Raw genomic sequence first — 18182 nt, forward strand, 5'->3', positions numbered from 1 at the left:
TGAGTGATGTAACAGGCAATCTGTTCTCCGGTGGCTGGAAGTCAGGCGTTGGGTTGGCAACTTAATTGGAGGCAGACTGGGCGGGGGCATCTGTTAATATGTCTGCACTGTATACATTATACTTGCGTGTGACAACACATATATGAAAGAAGGAGAGACACGGAGCAGTAGGGAGTAGCAGCAGGATTCCATTAGATTATTCATTACTAGTATAACAAGCCTTTCTTTCTTTAAGGAAGAAACAAAGGGTAAAAAAAAAAAAAAAAGTTCAAAAAGTCAGAGACCTGGAGATCACTAACAGAAAGATCCAAGCAAGAGACTAATAGTGATAGACAATAAAATGAGATCCATTAAAAAAATCTTATCCTCTTACCTCTGGTAAGCCCAGAATATTCTATACTTCTAAAAGCACTCAAAAAGAGGAGGAAAAGAGTAGTCCAGTGTTTCCCGAGGTAAAGATGATAGGAGAAGTATTTTATTGAGTGATAAGCAGGTCCTAGGAGGAGTTTTGTTTGTTTATTTTTAATAGAGCAGTGACAACATCAAATCCTTAACCACTAGGCCACTAGGGAACTCTAACCTTTTTTTTAAATTCTAAATCAGCAAAATTTACCACCTAAAAATTAGGTTATATAATCTCACACAAGTGAAATGACATCGATCAAAGTTATTTCAAACAAGTGTTATTTATCTAATCACAACAACGAAATCACTCAATTTATGCACAAGTGTCCAAAATAGAAAAAAATACTAGTTGTTTCCATCTAACAGTTTATTTCCATTTAGAAGTGACCGTAGCTGATTCAGTGAGGCTGCTTCCTGAGATCTATTTGGCTTCCCATGTATAGGATGCTATTCATAGTCTCTTTTGAGACAAAGTAATTTTATGTGTTTGTTTTCAAGTCTTTGTTCTTTCTTAATTGGTTTAAATTAGCAATTGGAACATATACTCTAAAACTCTTGAACCCTTAATTTACAGGACACCTGCACATAATTGAGGCTCCTTTGGAAAGTTCAGACCCTGTTTCTTTTCCAGCTTTAAGAAAGAGGCAGGTGGACGTCTTCACAGTTTTGAAATGGTCTCTGATCTTTGAGGTCGCTTTTGATAGACATGTGCAAACACAGACCTCATTTATGGGCGTGTTAACATTCCATCTGAGCGCAGCACCAGCTCTTTAGACCAGCAAAGCTGTGCTAACAAACCTGGGGATACTAAGTGTTTTAAATATAGCTTCAGCACTTGCTGCTTACCAGTTTTACCAAAGCCAAATTTCAGACTCTTGGGGCTGTTTAGCTATCTTGTTTGAAGGAGCCCAGACCCCCACGACTTGGCCATGACGATGGTCTTCGTGGCATGCTCTCCACCAGTGTGTCCTGACCTCAGAGGACTTGCTGGTGTCATAAGGAAGGAGAACAGGGTCTTCAGGGACCTGCCCAGAAAGAAAATATAAATGATATGTTCCTTATAGTACATCAGAATAAACTCCAAATGGAGCAGAAATTTAAAGACGAAGGTGAAACAATACACATATTAAAAGAAAACATGGGTATATTCCTCTGTAATCTAAGAGTAGGGAAACCTTCCTTAATTTTGAATCCGTTTCTAGAAGCAATGGGAAAAAAGACTGATACCTTTGGTTACATAAATATAACAACATTTGCAAGGCCAACAAATAAAATAAAAATTAAAAATTAAACTGCCATGACCCAAATAAAAAGACAAATGATGATCCCTTGTGGGAAAATACTTTGCATTTATATGGCTATAAAGGATTGGAAGAGCTAATACAAAAAATGTATTTTTCATTTTTTTAAAGTTTTATTGAAGCATAGTTGATTTAAAATGTGATAATTTCTGCCATACAACAAAGTGATTCAGTTATACATGTACACACATCCATTCTCTTTTGGATTCTTTTCACTTATAGATTATCACAGAATATTGGATAGAGTTCCCTGTGCAATAATACAGCAGGTCCCTGTCAGCCAATCAGTCCATATACCTCAGCGTGCATATGCCAATCCCAAACCCCCAGTTCATCCCCCTCCCCCATCACCTGTCCCCTTTGGTAACCGTAGGTTTGTTTTCAAAGTCTGTGAGTCTGTTTCTGTTCTGCAAATAAATTCATTTGTATCCTTTTTTTTTTAAGATTCCACATACAATTGATATCATATGATGCTCAGCTTTCACTGTGTGACTAACTTCACTTAGCATGATAATCTCTAGGTCTATCCACACTGCTGCAGTTGGCATCATTTCACTCTTTTTTTATGGCCAAGTAATATTCATTTGTATATATGTACCACATCTTCTTTATCAATTCCTCTGTTGATGGACATTTAGGTTGCTTTAAAAAAAAAAAAGAAAGAAAGCTTTCTATTTTAAAAATAGAAGGTAAAAAGGAGATAGATAGATGGGAAAATTGGCCAGAGTTGCAATAAAAATGTAAATGGGAGTTCCCGTCGTGGCGCAGTGGTTAATGAATCCAACTAGGAACCACGAGGTTGTGGGTTCGGTCCCTGCCCTTGCTCAGTGGGTTAAGGATCCGGCGTTGCCGTGCGCTGTGGTGTAGGTCACAGACGCGGTTCGGATCCCATGTTGCTGTGGCTCTGGCGTAGGCCAGTGGCTACAGCTCCGATTGGACCCCTAGCCTGGGAACCTCCATATGCCAGGGGAGCGGCCCAAGAAATAGCAAAAAAACAAAAATAAAAACAAAACAAAACAAAAAGTAAATGGATGGAGGTCCTGCTGTGGTGCAATAAGATCAGCAGCATCTCTTCAGCACCAGGACACAGGTTCTATCCCCTGCTCCTTACAAAGGGTTAAAGGATCCAGCATTGCCAAAACTGTGGCTTAGATAAAATCTCTGGCCCCGGGAATTCCACATGCCACAGGGTGGCCAAAAAAGAAAAAAAAAAAAAAAGGAAATGGATATTTATCTAAAACCATTCTCTGCCTTCCTCAAAATAAAAGAAGCACCTATTCAAAATATGCTGAAACAGAGTCCCTGTCGTGGCTCAGCAGAAATGAACCTGACTAGTAACCATGAGGATTCAGGATCCATCCCTGGCCTCGCTTAGTGGGTTAAGGATCCAGTGAGCTGTCGTGTAGGTCGAAGACACTGCTTGAATCTGGGGTTGCTCTGGCTGTGGTATAAGCCTGTAGCTGCGGCTCCAGATTCATCCCCTGGCCCAGGAACTTCCATATGATGCAGGTGTGGCCCTAAAAAAGAAAAAAAAAGTTGAGGAAACAAAGGAAAGACGATAAGATTATTAGAATATAGAAACCTAGAGGAGGAGCCCTGCTGAGCTGCTCAGAGTTCTGAGAAAGGTGTGCTGCCTGACTGGTTAGAAAGAAGGAGTTCCCGTTGTGGCTCAGTGGTTAAAGAATCCCACTAGGAACCATGAGGTTGTGGGTTTGATTCCTGGCCTTGCTCAGTAGGTTGAGGGTCTGGCGTTGCCATGAGCTGTGGTATAGGTCGTAGGGGTGGCTCAGATCCCACGCTGCTGTGGCTCTGGTGTAGGCCGGCGGCTACAGCTCAGATTAGACCCCTAGCCTGGGAACCTCCATATGCCGTGGGTGCAGCCCTAAAGGCAAAAAAAAAAAAAAAAAAAAGAGAGAGAGAGAGAGAAAGAAGGGAAGGACCCCGTGGAATTGGAACTGGGGTCAGACCTCTGAGGAAGGGGCACCACTGTCTGGCTAGTGTTAGGCACCTCAAGAGTTTGAAGGAGGCCTCCCTGCAGAGATGAGATTTCTAAGGAAGGTTGCTGACTGGTTGGGCTGAAACCTTAGGGAGGGTTCTAGGGGTGTAGAAAATTGGAAACTGTCACTGGATAAAAAACTTGCATGGGGTGACCCTGACAGAAAGAGGGAACAAAGCAGAAAGCAGCAAGTCTCATTCTTTTTCCTGCCTTGCAGTCTACCTCTAGCACATTTTTGCCAAAACTTAACAGGGAGTCAGCTGGTAAATCATACCTGTGGTGTGATGAATCCCAGCACCAGCATCTCAAGGTGGATGAAACGTGGGAAGAGAGATAAGGAAAAAAAATTACAAGCATAACCCCTATGGAGGGGGATTTGCCAATATCCAGCAAATTCCACATGCATCATCAGTTTAGCATTCCCACTTCTATGAATCTATCCCAAAGTATACTAGTAAAAATTTTTTTAAATTGTTTAAGTATGCATAAGACTATTCGTCACACTTTTTTTTGTAACAGCTCAATACTGGTGCCAACTCAAATGTCCATTAATAAAGGACTGATGGAACAAACTAGAATTAATCAACACAGTGAAGTACTTGGCAACTGTTAAAAGGAATGAGCACTTCCTCTGCATACTAGCATGGAGTGATATGCAGGATATATCACTCGTTGGAAAAGAAAAAAAAAAGCAAGCAAGATGGAGAAAAGTACTCTATGTTACTCTTTATTTAAGGAAGAGGAAGTATGAATATATGTCTTTTAATCAGAGAACTGTTTACCAAAAAAAGAGATAGATGGCATAGGGTGGAAGGGATGGAAATAGTACCTAGAATTTTTTCAACATATTTTGTTTTGTACATTTGACTGTGGAACCATAAAAATGCTTTAAAATTAAATTTTAAAAAGCAAACCCACCAGATTAGAAATGAAACAAAACAAATAAACCTATTTTCCCTATAGCCACATAACTATACAGAGAAGAGCTATCCAGGAGACTTAAAAATGGTAATTTGATCACACATGCCTAATGGAAAAAATAACAATAGTAAAAAATAATAAACTTTTTGTTTACCAATGAGACTGTTGTTAGTAGTGCTTAAATACAGAGATTGTTATGTGTATAATAGGGTATAAATCAAATAAATAATTGTTGGTGTTGTTGAGACCCAAGATTTGGGGCACAATTGAAAGAAGATATAATTGTAAGATCAATAAATTAAAAATAAAAACTCAAAAATGAACGAACAAGCTCTGGAGTCCTAATATTTAATTTGAGATGTCAATATGAGGTCGTGAGGTGCTTTATCTTCAAAAAACATATTTTCTTGGCTTTGTCTATAAAAAAAGTTTAGGAAAAAAATGATTGACCCAATAAATAATGTGATCCCCCCCAGCACTTAAATCCTCTAATACCATCCTTTAATACTCTAATACCATCTCCCACAAAAGGAAACTATTTCCTTAAAAAAAAAAAAAAATTCCCAGTTCCAGGTTTGGGGAAGGACATGAACAAGATTAGTCTGGAAAATATTGTTGTACCAGAAAGCAAGTTATCTATCAAAGACAGCTGACATACCAAAGAACCAGGGCCAACCTGAACAATTTCCCACCAGACAATGCTGGAATAACTTGAACATTATCAATTAGGATGCTAAGTGGAAAGAGTTAAAACATCAAATATGTTTAAACTTCGTAAGTTCCTATGATCTTCTAATAAAACTCTAATTGGTAAACTTTTGGAGAATATTAGAAAATCATTTCTATTTTATTTCATTTCATTTTTTTTCTTTAATTTTATTTATTTTATTTTATTTTTTGGCTTTTTAGGGCTGCACCAGTGGCATAAGAAAGTTCCCAGGCTAGGGGGTCAAATGGGAGCTTTAGCCACTGGCTACACCACAGCCACAGTGGGTCAAGGAGGGATCCTTAACCCACTGAGCGAGGCCAGGGATAGAACCTGCATACTCATGGTTACTAGTCAGGTTTGTTACTGCTGAGCCACAACAGGAACTCCTTCGTTTCATTATTTTAAAAACTGGTACATAAAAGGAATGAACCAAGTACTTCTCCTGCTTTTTCTATATGATCTGTATCCCAGGACAAAATCATTGATAAAGATATGTTTCTATATAGAAACATCCCAGCTATTAAAATCTGAATATCACTAATGCAACTCCCTAATAAAGTGATATATCTACCAGTAGCTTTCAAAGTAAGATTCTGTAGGATGCTTTTAGGGAGACCATGAGTTTAATATAATTTCGATGGCAATATGAGAACATTATTGGCCTTTTTCACTGTATTAACATTTACGATAATGGTACAAAAGTAATGGTGGACAAAACTGCTGGGGCATCAACACCTAACAAGACCTTAATGGCTTATACTAATTTTACTGTATTCGCTGTTAACACGTACTGCAAGATGAGACGAGCCAGTTTCACCTCAAAATTTCCTAGTGAACCAGTAAAAACGATTAATTGCGTTAAAGCTTGACATTTGAATACTTTAAAAAAGTACATATTTCAGGTAATAAAATGATAAATATACCTATAAGTTTTCATACTTACGCTGAAAACTGGACTCTCATGGTCATCTCCTTGGAAATAACATGTATGATTATTTGAGTTGCCAGCTAAAGTAGCAGCTTTTATCATTGGACACAAGTTTCACTTTAAAGAATAACTGACAGAAAAATTATGGTTATTCAGATTTGAGTATTTGGCAGGTGTATTCTTTGAAAATGAAGTGAACCTGACACTTCAAGTATACAACTGATAGTATCTGTTGCCAGTGGTAATATTCGAAATTTTTAATAAAAACTTGAATCTTGGAAAACTCGAGTTTACCACCATGAGCTTGACAGTTTCCCAACACTTATAGTCTTTTAAAAAGTAACCAATGGCATTCTTTGTACTAAAGAATGAAACATAATCACAGTTGGAAGATATACATATATCAGTATATTTTCCAAATATTGTCACAAAATCATGCATGGCAAGAGATCCTTTAAAAGAGCAAATTAAACCAATGGAATTTAATGTAACAATAGAAACATTTCATTGACATGGCTTTAGATTTCACATTGCAAATAACCTTTAGAAAATTGTCATTTGTCAACTTTTGATATAGATTCCAAGAAGAATGCCTACAATTATCTGAAAAGGGCATTAAAATCTTTCTACTTCCAACAACACATCTTTATATATCTCAACCAAAGCAACATATTGTAACAGATTGAACATAGAAGCAGAAAGAAGAATCTATCATTATTCTAGTCTATTAAACTACATTAAGGAGTTCCTATTGTAGCTCAGTGGAAATGAATATGACTAGCATCCATGAGGACACAGGTTTGATCCCTGGCCTTGCTCAGTGGGCTAAGGATCTGGCATTGCTGTGAGCTGTGGTGTAGGTCACAAACGTGGCTCAGATCCCACGTTGCTGTGGCTGTGGTGTAGGGCAGCACCTACAGCTCTGATTTGACCTCTTGCCTGGGAACCTCCATATGCCGTGGGTTTTGGCCCTAAAAAGACCAAAAAAATAAAAACAAAACAAAACAAAACCCCAAAACTAGACATTAAAGAGATTTGTAAAAGTATAAAACAATGCTCTTCTTCTTGTGAAATTTTAATTTTGGAAAATATAGATATTTCCCAGAAAATATACTCTCTATATTAACATGTAAAAATTTATTACTGTTATTTTTAAAATATGTTAAAGTTTTCTTGGTTTTAATATTTAATATAAATATAAGTAAATAAAATCCACATTAAACGATAGCTCTGCAGAATCTTCAATAATTCTTAAGAGTGTAATACATTCATAAGGCAAAAATTTGATAACTGCTAATCTAAGTAGTATGTTAATGGCTGACAACAATACTAAAAGAGAGCTAACCAGACATTATTATTATTTCCTTTGAAAGCAGACACTACCACTGAAGAAGTCTTGCTAAAATTGATATTCAGCCCAATTCTGATAAAAGCTTTACAACTAACTACCAATTTATAAGAAATACAACAGATGAACATGTGGGAGCTACAATGTGCAAAATCCAGACAGAAGGAGATTGCAGGAAAAAAAAAATGACAATTTTCTTGAGCAAAAATGGTGGAGTGGGGTTGAGGATAGAGAGAGGTATTGGGAAATAGAGAATATGACAAGAGAAAGAAAAAGAAAATCAAACAATTTTAAAATATGAATTTTTTTCTGTAAACTAGTTCAAACAAACGCTGTTAAACATTGGCATAAGAAAATAATAAAAATGTGAATACTGACCAAAAATTTGTTGATATTAAGAAACTGGTATTTTGATGTATGTTGCTGGTATTAGAGTTCTACATGTTTTCTTCTCTGGAGATTCCATGGAGATGGAATTTTTACAGCTGAAATGAATGCCTGGGATTTGCTTCCAAATAATCTAGAGAGGTAAGAGGTGGTAATACATGAAATAAGGCCAACCATGACAATTGTTAAAATGAAAAGACAACTCATAGAATGGGAGAAAATATTTACAAATGATGTGACCAACAAGGGGTTAATCTCCAAAATATACGAAGAGACCATTCAGCTCATTATGAAAAAAATGAAAAACCAATCAAAAAATGTGCAGAAGATCTAAATAAACGTTTTTCCAAAGAAGAGAAACAGATGGCCAAAAAGCACATGAATAGATGTTCAACATCACTAATTACTGAGAAATACAAATCAAAACTACAGTGAGGTATCATCTCACACCAGTCAGAATGGCCATCATCAAAAAGTCTACAAACAATATGTGCTAGAGAGTGTGGAGAAAAGGGAACCCTCCTACACTGTTGGTGGGAATGTAAATTGGTACGACCACTACGGAAAACAGTAGTGGAAGTTTCTAAAACTAAAAATAGAGCTACCATATAATCCAGCAATCCCATTCCTGGGCATATATCCAGAGAAAACCATAATTCAAAAAGATACATGCACCCCAATGTTCTTTGCAGCACTATTAACAAGAGGAAAGACATGGAAGCAAGCAACATAACTGTCCATTGACAGAAGAGTGGATAAAGAAGTTGTGGTACATATATATACAGTGAAGTATTACTCAGCCATAAAAAGGAATGAAATAATGCCACTTGCAGCAACATGGGTGAACCTAGAGATTATCATACTAAGTGAAATAATTCAGACAGAGAAAAGACAAATATGAAAGATCACTTATATGTGGAATCTAAAAAAATGATACAAATGAACTTACAAAGTGGATACAGACTCACAAACTTAAAAAACAAGTTTATGGTGGCATTCCCTTTGTGGCTCGGTGGGTTAAGACTACGATGTGCGTCCATCCTTGGCCTCACTCAGTGGGATGAGGATCTGGCATTGCCGAAAGCTACAGAGTAGGTTGCAGATCTGGTGTTGCTGTGGCTATGGCATAGGCCAGCAGCTGTAGCTATGATTCCACCCCTAGCCTGGGAACTTCCATATGCCCCAGATGTAGCCCTAATAAGAAAAGAAAAAAAAAAATTCATGGTTACCAAAGGGGAAAGTGGTAGGGGATAAATTAGGAGTCTAGGATTAACATATACATACTACTGTACACAAATTAAATAATCAACAAAGACCTACTGTATAGCACAGGGAACTCTACTCAATATTCTGTAATAACCTATGTGGGAAAAGAATCTGGAAAAGAATAGATGTATGTATATGTATAACTTAATCACTTTGCTGTAACCTGAAACTAACACAACATTGTAAATCAACATACTCCAGAATAAAGTAACATTTTTTTTAAAAAAATTGGAAGTTTCTGGGCAGAGGAATGTGAGCTGACCCCAGGGAACAAGCATAGAAGCTGCGAGACCACTAAGCAAGCTACTTCAGTAGGTCTAGCAAGGACATGGACTTGCTTACTATAGTGGCAAATGTAGTGAGAAGCACTCAGAATGTATGATATAGGCATACCTCATTTCATTGTGTGTCATTTTTTTAAACTGAACTTCAAAGATACTATATTTTTTTATAAATTTAAAATTTGTAGAGTTCCCGTCGTGGCTCAGTGGAAACGAATCCGACTAGCATCCATGAGGACGCAGGTTTGATCCCTGGCCTTGCTCAGTGGGTTAAGGATCTGGCATTGCTGTGAGCTGTAGTGCAGGTCGCAGACACAGCTGGGATCCCGCATTGCTGTGGCTGTGGCGTGGGCCAGTGGGTACAGCTCCTATTCGACCCATAGTCAGGGAACCTCCATGTGCCACAGCTGTGACCGTAAAAAGACAAAAAAAGAAAAAAGAAAAAAAAAAGAAAAAGAAAATTTGTGGCAACTCTGCCCTAAGTCTCTCAATACCATTTTTTTCAATAGCACTATTTTCAATTAATGTACATTGTTCTTAAAGATAAAATGCTATTGTACACCTAATAGAGCAGTGTAGTGTCAACATAACTTTTACTTACACTGGGAAACCAAAAAAAAAAAAAGTGTGACTCAAATTATTTCAATATTCACTTTATTGCAGTGATCCGGAACCCAACCCTGCAATATCTCCAAAGAGGCCTATACACTAGTAGAACTTGCAGGTTCTGGGCTACGGAAAAGAGAGAAAACGAGGTTGAGTCCAAAGTGTTTAGCATGAGCAATTGAGAGAATAAGCTGCCATCTTCTAAGGAGGAGAGACCAGAGATGAGTGAGGTTGGGAAGGTGGATGGAGAGGAAGCATGAGTTCTCACTCAGACATATCAAGTTTCAGACGCCTAACAGTCATCTAGGTGGAGTTGTCAACAGAAGTCTGTAGCTAGGGGAGAACGGTAGGGAAGAAATATAAACCTGACCATTTCAGTATGTAGCTGGTGTTTAAAGTCATAGGAGGAAGTGAGATCAGATTAAAGGAGTCAAGTGTTGAAATTTTAGGGCACCTCAAATGGAGAATTTTTTTTTTTTTTTTTTTTGGCCACCCTGGGGCATTTGCAGTTCTCAGGCCAGGGATCAGATCGGAGCTCCCATTGCAACTATGCAGCAGCTGTCTCAATGCCAGACACTGTGCTGGCCTGGGCATAGAACCTGCATCCTGATGCTACAGACATGCCCCCTCCCCCATCCCACTGTGCCATAGCGGGACCGCCAACATGGGGAATCTGGAAGGGACTCCGAGGAGACACAGGAGAGAAGCAGAAGGAGCAACCAATGAGGTGGGGATCTGGGAACTGTGAATAAAGCCAAGAAGGCAATGAGCAGCTGTGTCCATGGCTACTGAGGGATCCAGAGGTGAGAGGACTACAAATGACTTTGGACTGGCCGCAGGGAGGTCCGTTTCTGGCCTTGTACAGAGCAGCCACAGTGGAGTGAGCTCAGGAGAGACTGAGAAGAGAAAGTAGAGGTGACAAGATAAGGAGAGTGAATATAAGGGACCAGAAAAATGGGGCTAGGGCTAGAGAATGATATGCAGTAGGGAAGGGTCTTTTTCAGTTACAAGAGAAATTTCTGCGTGTGGGGCTGTAGAAGGGAAGGATCCAGGAAGAGGGGGAAACAGTGCTATAGGAACAGATCACCTGGGGGCTGGGTGAGGATGGAATCCAGGGAGGGCATGTGTGGAGGGACAGGCCTTAGGTAGGAGCCCAGCTGGTCTGTTTCATTTGTAGGGGTAGGAAAGCAAGTCTGTGGGGACAGACACAAGATGAGTAGATCTGGAGACAGGAGGATGTGGACGTTCTGTTCAGATTAACGAGGGAAGGCAAGGTCATCTGATGAGAAAGGGGAGGAAGGCAAGAGCAACATGAGGTGGCACAGAAACTGTCATCCTAGAGAGTGGGAGGGTGAACTGACAAGAGAAGTACAGGAAGGAGGCCAGTAATCCTGCAAATATGATTTGTAGCTTAGGGTCCTAAATCTTTCTAACAGTCTTTCTGTTATCCAGCATAAAGCAAAGGAAGAATTGAGTTCGTTAATCAAGGAATTCAAGTAATAAAAAACCTTTTTATGGAGTTCTTGTGTAGCTCAGTGGGTTAAGAGTCCTGTGTTGTCACTGATAGGGCTCCGGTCACGGCTTGGCATGGGTTCGATCCCAGGTCCAGGAATTCCCACATGCCATGGGTGTGACCAAAACAAAGACAAAAATTTTTTACATAAGATTATACATTTTTAAAGGATTAGTATAAATAAAATACCTACTCAAACCATACTGGCAACCTTCTTGATTCAGAGAATAATATGGTAACTCAGGGATATAATTATGAGCATCAGTTATTGTACTAGTGAAAGAAGTACTAATCTTGATATTAGAGAGAAGAGGAAAGAGTGATTATACTTGATAGAATTCCAGATAACCCAATTTACATTCTATAGAAACTACTTAATGTAACCTACCACCATGAACATGCTGCAGGAAAGGAAATCACAGGACTCAAAAATCTTTTTCCAGGGCCTGAGATCAGTGGTGTAGATGGGAAAGGACGATTTATAAGTCACTTGGGCACAGAGAGACATAAATTTCAGGTACCAGGAAAATAAAAGAAATGATCACAAAAGCTACATGATAGGAAGAGTTTCCTCTTTAAATTTTATTGTATTAATTTAATTCTATACCTAGAAGTAATGGAAAATGACTTAAGGCATGTTTTTTTCTTTCCAGAAATTCTGAAAGATCCTGACTTTGGATTGGTAGAAGGAAGATGGGTATAATTTACAAAAATAAGCATGAAAGATTTATTAAATATAAAATCTATAAAGGAGACCTTCCCCAAAGATGTCAAAATATAAGATTGTTAGAAAAACTATGTTCTCCAAGAAATTCTATTAGATTAATGGAGAACATGTTAAATTTTTTTGATAAAAATCTTAGGGTGTCCATTAAAATGGTAATTCTAGGAGTTCCCGTCGTGGCACAGAGGTTAATGAATCCGACTAGGAACCACAAGGTTGCAGGTTCGGTCCCTGGCAGGGAGATTTCTTTGAGGCGAATAGTGTCAATGTTAGTGTGTGGTAGAAAGACGCAGGGTTGTGCCTTTCTTTAAAATACACAAAGGTGTTCACATTGTGCCTCAGTGGGTTAAAACCCAACTAGTATCCTTGAGGATGCAGGTTTGATCTCTGGCCTCACTCGTGGGTTAAGGATCCACCATTGCGGCAACTTTCAGCATAGGTCATAGATGTGGCTCCAATCTGGTGTTGCTGTGGCTGTGGTGTAGGCCAGTAGCGGCAGCTCCGATGCAACCCCTAGCCTAGGAATTTCCATGTGCCACTGGGTGCGGCCCTAAAAAGACAGAAAAAAAAAAAGTACGCAGGGCTCCTACACTTTGAAGGGAACTCTTATGTGATATTATAAGACACAGGAATAAACTGATGTGTTTTTTTTTTTTTAAAGGTGTCTCATACACTACAGAGAATCTATTAGCAAACTATTTTAACATGACTTCTTTTAGTAAAATTCCATTTTTTTTCTGTAATAATATCCCATTCTGAATTTCCCTTTCCTAAAGATTTTTTTAAGTGTCCTAAAATCAAGTTAAGACAAAAGAAGTTCAAAATATTCTCTGTAGATAAGAAGAAAAAAAAGTCTTACTCTTCTTAATATCAGTACAAATTGATCAGCTTTACAGACACTGGTAAAACATTAATTTTCAGATCTAGCAACCCCTGCTTAGTCTCACGGTAAACCCGGTGCGATGCAATGTGGGACCCTGGCCATCTACACCTCCTACGACTTTGGTAAGACAGCACCTATTTCTTTCTCCTGCTAAACTTGTCTTAATGAGCCTCCTCCTCTGGCCCCAGTTTGGTAGACAAGCATCTTTCACTGATTGTTAAATAAACCTGTATTCCTGTATTTCCATATTTAAGCACAGCCTTGGGCAAGTTATTGAACCTCTTGAAGACAAGGGATTTCCCCTTTAAAATGAGATGCTGCTTATAGTTCCTCCATCATAAGGCTGCTGGGAAGGACTAATGTAGACAAATCAGATAAAGTGCTTAGAGTGGTGTAAGGGCTCCACAAATGTTGGTAAATATTATTATCATTGTTGCTTGTTAGCATTATTATTATTACTGGTTCTCGAGAGACAAATTGGACTTTTATAAAAGCTTTCTGTACATTGTATCTAGCTAAGTTCACTTAGTATCTGTTAGTGAAGTTGAGGTAGGTTTTTTTTTTTGTCTTTTTTTGCCATTTCTTGGGCCGATCCCGCGGCATATGGAGGTTCCTAGGCTAGGGGTCAAATCGGAGCCATAGCCATCAGCCTACGCCAGAGCCACAGCAACGCTGGATCCGAGCCTCGTCTGCAACCTACACCACAGCTCACGGCAACGCCGGATCCTTAACCCACTGAGCAAGGCCAGAGATCAAATCTGCAACCTCAAGGTTCCTGGTTAACCACTGAGCCATGATGAGAACTCTGAGGTAGGATTTTATACTTTCACAATATAGTTTAGTGCAGGAACTATTGAGGCCTTAAGAATAAGTTAAACAACAGGCCACATGCCTTCTTGTCACCTCCTTTGTTTTTTGTACCTTGTGATTTCAATGGTCCCACCACCAAGGATGGTATCCCTGATATTAAGACATCTTTACAATGGGTATAATCTCATTATGAGTCAGTAACTACCAACAATTTACTTTTTTTTTTGGTCTTTTTTTTTTTTTAGGGCCACACCCACAGCATATGGAGGTTCCCAGGCTGGGGGTCGAATCAGAGCTTCTGGATACTTGTCAGATTCTTAACCTGCTGAGCCACAACAGGAACTCTCCAATAACTGACTTTTTAATTAATCTACTTACTTATAATGCTACTTACTTATAATGTTAAATTTTTAACAAATTTTGGCATAAATAAACATTTCTCTCTGTGTGAACATGGATGCCTGGGGTAGGGATGGACAAACTGTTCCTGTAAAGGGCCAATAGCAGATGTTTTAGGCTTTGTGTTCTGCAAAAATATCAGAAAACACTCAGCTTGATGATTCCACAAAGAGTCCAAAATGCATTTCCCCCTTAAAAATAAGTGTCATCTGCTACCTTTATATTGTGTATGTCACACAAATGAATCTGATGAATGAATCAAATAAAGTGGAAACATGTTCACATATGTCTATGATCCAAGGTCAGCCTTCTTTTGCTAAGCCATACATAAGGGGATTTGCTGGGGACCACCGTGAGAACCAAGGTCTTTAAAGGTCCTTGCACTTTTGAGGGCTTTTTTTGCAAATACTAAGGCCATGACCACCATTGCCTTATGACCAAGCTAACTTCGCTAATTTTCTAGTGGCACTGACTCTGTGCGTTGATATTTACTAAATAGAATACAGCCAAAGAAAGGTGACCAAGAAAGAATAGGCGACAAGACATAACAGAGAATTCTTTTTCCTATTTGCTCCTGAGTTGTGGCAATAAAAGATACCGTGAAGTATAAAAGTAAGGAGTTTGGAAAGTGAGAGGTATGGGGATAAGCAAAGCCCACTCTACCTGTCTTTAGAGGCAGCACTGTTAAACCACCTTGAAATTTTTGAACCAGAATGTTTGTGGTCCTGTCTTCAAATTTGACAAGCACCTGAAATATGAAAGAGGTAAGATTATGTGGATTTCCAAATATACATTACATTTTTTGTGTGTGTGTGTGGCGTGGTGTAAAAGTGTTTGGTCCTGCGGTGGTTCTTAGCTATCCTAGAGGCATCAAACAGGAAAGGTCAGACTTGAATTCCAGGAATTCCTTGACAGCAAAATGAAAATGCATGTGGTGAAAATAGCATTTCTCTAACAAAGAGACATCGATGTGCCAACTTTTAAAAACACATACAGTTGGTTCAATTCTTCTGTTTTAAAAAAACAAGAGAATGGGCTAAAACATAACCAGAGAGGGGAAGCAAAATTGAATAGAAATGTTAACTTTCTGGGAAAAAGTTTGAGAATAACAATTACACAGAGATTTCACTGAGAAAAAAAGAATAAATGTACTGAAAAGCATACCAGATAAAAGACACGTTATTTTTTATAATTCATTTTTTTCTAATAACCTAACGAATCCATACAGGAAAGAAATGTACAAAAATGGTCACTGTTGTTATTTTAGGATGATGAGCTTATGAGTGAGTTTTAATTTCTGTTTTATACTTTTCTATATTTTTCAATTTTTTGCAATTATAGTTACAAGCAGACAAAAAAATAATAAATGAGTTGATAAATATGCCTTTCTTAATAGTCACATTCTTTCTGGCATTATTTTCTCCAGGAAAGCTTCCTAACTTTTAGAGGACCCTACTTCTTTCAAACTGGATCAGGGATTATGATACAGAGTGAGACTCCAGTTTGGATGTCTGACTGTCAACAGCTTTTAAGCCTCACTCCTCTCTCCCGGGTGTGCCACAGCCAGGAAGGTTGATTTAAAAAAAAAAAAAAAAAAAAAAAGAGCAGGTGCTTCTTCCTTTGGATCCAGCCAGAGACTCAAACCACACAAACCTCTGCAGCCTTCAAGAATTCTCGCCACTGCCCCAACTGTCAACCACAATAAAAATCCGAAGTTAGTTTCCTTTCCTTCCTCTCTCAAGCCATTTCCAATCTGCTGGAGGAGCCAGTGTCTCTCTTCTCCCCAGAGACCTCAATTTTATGTCAGTAATAAAATTTTCATAGCCTCTCAGGGTGTGTGTGGCATTAGCAGTCTTGACATCCTAACCAAAATTTAGGTGAGGGTCTCTCCTGCTTTTACAGAATAGCTACAGCAGGGAACCACTGTGTATTCCATGTCTCCGCAGTGCCCTGCACTAACCTCTGTCACTGAGCTGTTTCTTATCTATTTATGTAGCTGTATTGCCCATCAGCTACAAGCTACTTGAGAATGGGGACACTATTCATTGTGCATTGTTATTCTTTCTCCAGCATCCCAGGGATGCGAGAGGTACCTGTAAAGGTACAACAGGTAGGAATTGCTCCACAATATCCAAGAGACTGAAATATACATTTCTTTGTTTCTCCAAATCAAATCAAATCAAATCTGGCCACCCCCAAGAGCCAAAGGATAAAACTTTTTTCATGGGACTCTCACCTCCCCCACCATGGTGTAAGAACAGTGAGGTTTCTACACATGAAGAAACTGGAGAATTTCAAAGCCAATCTTATAGTTACCATAGGTGAAACCACTGGGAAGAGGGAAGAATTGAGAGGGTGGGAATAACACATACACACTACTATATAAAACAAATGATTAACGAGAACCTACTGCTTAAAGCACAGGAAAATCTACTCAATAGTTTGTAATAACCTATATGGGGAAAAATGGATATATTTATATGTATGACTGATTCACTTTGCTTTAAACCTGAAACTAATATATTATAAATCAATTATACTTCAATAAAATTAAATTAAAAAAAAAAGAAGAACAAAAGAAAAAACTGAAAAAAAAAGCTAAAACCTTCGATCGGCCTTGGTGGCATGTCCTTGTCCAGGCTCCTGAGAGCCACCTGAAGCTGTAGGCTCTGCTGGTGACATCTGTAATGCCAAGCTCAGTCCCAATGTACTCAGGCCCCAGCTAAACACAAATCCTCCAAATGGGGTTACCACCACTTCCTGGCATTCCAAAGGGTGGTAAGACTACCTCTGGTAGAACCTGCCCCCCTGCACCTGGCAAATATGTTCCCCATCCTACCTCTTCCTCCCATCTCCTTTGCCATACCCCCTCTTTGGTCAAGAGATCCCCAACCTCAAGTCCTGACTTGCCTTCTTGGTCAGCAATTAATTTTCAATAAACCTTGTTACAAATAATTGATGAATAAAAGAAAAATTCTTTAAAATTTTTCACTAATCTAAGACTTTGTTTTAGTATCACCATATGAGGGGGGAAAGACAGGATCATTTATTGTGATAAGCAATATATTTTAGTCCAACTTTTGCCATCTTCTTTTATACATTTGTAAAGTTTCCTTTCTGCTTGAATTTTTTATTTTATTTTTTGGCCACACCTGCAGCATATGGAAGTTCCCAGGCCAGGGATTGAATCCAAGCTGCAGCTGCAACCTACACCACAGCTGCAGCAACGATGGATCCTTAACCCACTGCACCACAGCAGGAACACTTCTGTTTAAATTTTTTTAAATGAGCTTTAATTAGGTACAATTTACATCCAGTGGCATTCACTCATTTGACTTGTATTGTTTTGGGAATTCTGTTGTACATATACCATCCTGGATCAGCATAACAATTAAGATACAGAACACTTCTCTCACCCCAGAAAGTTCTCTTTCCCCTTTGCAGTCAATTCCTACTCCTATCCTAGCTCCAGGAAACCACTGATGTGCTTTGTATCATGACTTTGTCTTTTGTAAAATTTCTTATAAATGGAATACAAAATATGTGGTATTCTGTGTCTGACTGCTTTCACTTAGCAAAATGCATTAAGATTCAACCATGTGGTATGAATCTGTAATTCATACCTTTTTCATTATTGAGCAGTAATTTATGGTTGAGAATATGCCACCATTTGTCTAAACTAGATGGACTTTTTGGGTTCTTTCC

General features: G+C 38.6%; 1 long non-coding RNA gene across 2 annotated transcripts in view; it reads right to left on the reverse strand.

The window, feature by feature from the left end:
- Positions 1-588: 588 nt before the first annotated feature.
- LOC125120983 (uncharacterized) overlaps positions 589-18182 on the reverse strand; it is a 34274-nt gene continuing 16680 nt past the window's right edge. For both annotated transcript variants that reach the window (XR_007133366.1, XR_007133367.1), the window contains exons 3-5: positions 15141-15225; positions 7987-8128; positions 589-1430 (exon numbers count right to left, since the gene is read on the reverse strand). This is a non-coding gene — a long non-coding RNA (uncharacterized LOC125120983). The remainder of the gene's footprint in view (positions 1431-7986; positions 8129-15140; positions 15226-18182) is intronic.

This window comes from Phacochoerus africanus, chromosome 2 (genome assembly GCF_016906955.1).
Source record: "Phacochoerus africanus isolate WHEZ1 chromosome 2, ROS_Pafr_v1, whole genome shotgun sequence".
Taxonomy (NCBI): Eukaryota; Metazoa; Chordata; class Mammalia; order Artiodactyla; family Suidae; genus Phacochoerus; species Phacochoerus africanus.